The sequence below is a fragment of the Micromys minutus genome, assembly GCF_963924665.1.
Source record: "Micromys minutus genome assembly, chromosome: 7".
Lineage (NCBI taxonomy): Eukaryota > Metazoa > Chordata > Mammalia > Rodentia > Muridae > Micromys > Micromys minutus.
The window spans coordinates 57512720-57517043 of record NC_137976.1 but is presented as its reverse complement, the minus strand read 5'-3'; positions in this window follow the sequence as shown (position 1 = coordinate 57517043).

Here is a 4324-nt window from a genome sequence, read left to right as displayed (position 1 = left end):
TTCAGGGGATCCATTTCTTCAAAGTTTTATTTCAATGGGGAGTTTCTGTTTATAACTTTGCAATAGAGATATAACTCCAATAATTTTTTTCCTCTACCTGCTAAATCAAGTCCTGTAAGTTAGAGAGAATTTCTTCTACGATAGTCAAAAGAAGGGCAAATGAGGTAAAAAGACAGATTAGCAAAAAGGCATGTTCATAAAGACAAGATACTATTATGCCTTGATATTGTTCATGTTAAAATTTTATAGCCAAGTTCCCATCATTTTATATTCATCTTTTAATGTGCAATTATTTTAAATATAGACTATTATTCTAATTATCTTTAATTAAAAGCACTTTCATATATCAATGTATAGTCTAACAAAAAGGAGCTTTGGATTCATTCCATTTTTATAATACAGTCTCCAGTTCTCTGAAGTAATTTTATAAGGAGGCAGTAACTCTTGAGGTGTTCCTTTAGATAAGCTATGAATTTTAAAACTAACTCACATTTTATTTTATTGTCCTACAAAAATAAATGCTAGAGGACTTTTCACTAAGTGTTTCTTGCCTTCATTAAGTACTTTTCTTTTATCTGATTATGTGCATGCTGCTTTCAATGAATACTAACTACTTCTATTTGGCATTCTATTTCATAGTGAGGAGGTAGATTCACCACAGCCTAATTATCATTATTATTCCATTAGCCAGGTAGTCCTCTGAGACCCCAAGAATGTGTCCTGTTATTTTCAGTATGGCCAATCATCAATTCATGGAATTAATACACAATTAAGTCAAGTCATGAATATCCTTAGTTAGGTGGTTCATTTGAAAAGACTAGAATTAAGAAAGCATTCAGGGCAATTTCAGAATATATAGATTTTCTTTATTCCTTTTGAAAAGAGCACAATGGAAGTTTACACGACAGTATATCTGTTACCTCCCACTTACATGTGATCTCCTCCCCTAGCTTTCTCACTAATGTATTATTCCAGCACTTAGGCTGTGAAGGTGGGCACCTCTTTGTATAAAGATGAGGGTGAGTCACCTTACATTTTTAGCTTCACTTCTCCTTCAGTATTATATTCTTCCTTCCCTGTGGTTGGTCCCCTCTTTTTTTTCCCCTATCACCACCTTAATAACATTACTGTTTGGGTTTCAATGTGAACTTTTCCCCAGTGGCTCATGTGTCTGAACTGCTGGTCTTCAGCTAATGGCACTGTTTAAAAGGTTGTGACCTTTGGAAAGAGAATACTTGCTGGAGGAGGTGGGTCACTGGAAGCCACCTCAATTCCTCTCCTTTCTTCCTCCCCCCACTGCTTCCTGATTGCAGATATAGTGCCTTACTACCAGGCTGCATGCTTTTCCCACCTCAAAGGACTGTAGCCTCTCAAACTAGAAGTCAACATAAGCCCTTTCTTCCTTAAGTTGGTTCTGGTTAGGTGTTTGGACACAGTATCAAGAAAAGTAACTAATGTAGTCTATCTCTCCTCTTGGTACCCCACAGTCTTTGTGTGCCCTCTGAATACTTCCAACAACCTAGTTACATTCCTAGTTCAACAGAAACCTATTTTTCTTAATCCCATTTTTTCTTTTATAACATTTTGTTTTTATTTTCTTGCATTTAAAAAAAATAACTTATGTGCTTTATTAAAAAAAAAAAAAACCTTCAAAAACACAGGAAGAGAGAGAAAGTAATGGGAGCTACTGTTTTTTTTTTTTTTTTTGACTTCCAGAGGGAACTAATTATTGTTGTATTTCCTTTATTCCTTAACATAAAAAAGCCAGACACCTGTCATGATAGTGGGTATTGGTTCTCCTGGCAGAAGACTGACAAGCTTAAAATTACTCAGAGCAAAACATAAAAACAAAACAAAACAAATCCAAACCAAGCAGGAACAAATCAGGTTTAAATCAGTAGATATTTCTTTGTATCTAAAATTTTCAGTTCACATTTGCCATAAGCATTTTGCCTATAATTTGCATAAAATTTTAACCATTCTACCGAAAAGACTTGGGAGTACTGAGAAAATTAGTATGAAGTCACTCATTATTTTATCGTTTCAAGATAATCACTTTTAAGTTTTGATAGATTTCTAGTCCTCCTCTCCTTTCTCTCTCAAATGCTCTAATGTTGACTAATACTGAACCATACATCCTGCCATAAATATGACTTAAAACAACAAGCCACCAAGTAGTTCTGGCAAGATGGATCGGTACATAAAGGTGTTTGCCATCAAGCTTGGTAACCTGACTTAATCTCTGGAACCACAGTGGGAGGAAGAGAAACGACTCTTATGAGTTGTCCTCTGACCCCACAGACGTGCTGTTGGATTAATTCTCTATCCATTCCGATGGAGGAATATACTTACCACACTCTGAGTTGGTGGGGGGCAAAATAACAAAGTGGACAGAAAAGGCTTTTGCCTTCTAGATCTTACAGTTTAGGGGAGAAAGAAAAAGCAAACCGATAGGCCAGGTAGCTATTGGTACCATGCCCTTTGGCTAACAGAAAGCAGGGTGAGGAATGGGGACAGACACAAACAGCGCTGGCTCATTTGTCTACGTTAGTCAGGCAGAAAGAACCTTCTAATGAAAAATAATTCTAAACAAATACGCTACATTATTTTTTTTCCTCTGGAACTTGTGTTATTGGTGGTATTCAACTTTGTGTTTAACACTGTCTTAGGGTGTTACTGCTGTGAACAGATACCATGACCAAGGCAAGTCTTATAAGGACAACATTTAATTGGGGCTGGATTACAGGTGCAGAGGTTCAGTCCATTATCCTCAAGGAGGGAGCATGGCAGCATCCAGACAGACATGGTGCAGGAATTGCTGAGAGTTCTACATCTTCATCTGAAGGCTGCTGGTGGACTCAATTCTGGACAGCTAGGAGTAGGGTCTTAAGCCCATGCCCACAGTGACACACCTACTCCAACAAGGCCACACCTGCTCCAACAAGACCATACCTCCAAATAATACCACTCCCTGAGCCAAGCATATATAAACCATCACAAACATACAAGTTTTTTTTATTCTAAACTTATATTTTATACTGCTGTTATTCATAGTTTCCTGTTACTTCCCCCTCTTCCCTCTCCTCCTTTTCATTGCTCTCCTGCTCTTTCTTTTCTTCCTCTTTTCGGAGATAATCTTCTGTAGCCCTACCTGTCCTGGCTCTTGTTATAGACCAGGGTGACCTTTAACATAAGGTGATCTTCTTGCCTTGGCCTCCCGTGTACTGGGATTAAAGAGTGCACCATCATGCCAGGCTTCTGCTACTTTTTCTCTAAAGGATTCCTAAATTATACTGCTTCAGGCCTCGGGAACCACTATCTACTGGCAGGCTGTAAATGGGACTAAGAAACAAAATTTTCCAAATTAGAAGGGAGCTAAGTGGTGGTCCTCGGTTAGTCACTGGCTCTACCAACCAGAAATTTAATCTTGCCTATGAACCACAGAGCCGTGGGCAGGTTTAGGATTGGGAGACCCTAGATACATGTAAAAGCAGGAAGCAGGGGATGGGCTGAACATGTGCATCATAAAATGTAATCTTCCAGATGTGCTCAGAACCTCCGCTGCCCCTCCCCACCCTCCAAGCTTGGTTCACTGAGACTCTGTGGGCTATCATTATCAGTGATTTCCCTTCTTCTGACACCGATTTCCTTTTACCCTAAGTCAGAGACTTTTGAAAATGAAATGTCTGCTTGCATTCAGATAAGCCGCTGTAAGCATCCACACATTAGCTTATTTCTAACTTAAAGAATCTTGTAAGCCAGACCAATTTCTACAGAAAGTAGATGATGGGAAAGCAGCGGGGAGCTGACAGGAGCTGGAGTCTGGGTCCTGCTGAGTCCTCACCGTTCTGTTAGAGGAGGTGTTTGCTTGGCAGATTCCCAGCCTGGATGCTAGGCTGAACACCCAAAGATGCGGCAGCACTTAAACACCTCACAGGAGGCTCACTCGCTGGTCCAGACGAATAGTGATAGAGTTAGCAACACTTGTTTGCTACCTTTGTGTCTGATGGTTGAGATCTTTGGAGCTGCACAGATCCTGTCTTGTGCTGATAACCTGAATAGTCTCATATAGCATCTTACTAAATGTACTTCAGAAACAGTCTTCAGGAGAATGAAAACTGGCGATAGATTATAAACAAAGTAACAGCTTCATCATAACAAAGCATTTCTAGTGTTTTAGAGAATTATGCTTTAACTTTAGAGAAAATGTCTCCCTAAGTGTTTTCTTTTTCTTTTAGCTTTGCTTCTGTATACAAACACTTAATGGTCAAAAACCTTTGGGAATTAGGTCTAGGGTGTCTCCTCAGATATCAAATTTCTCAGA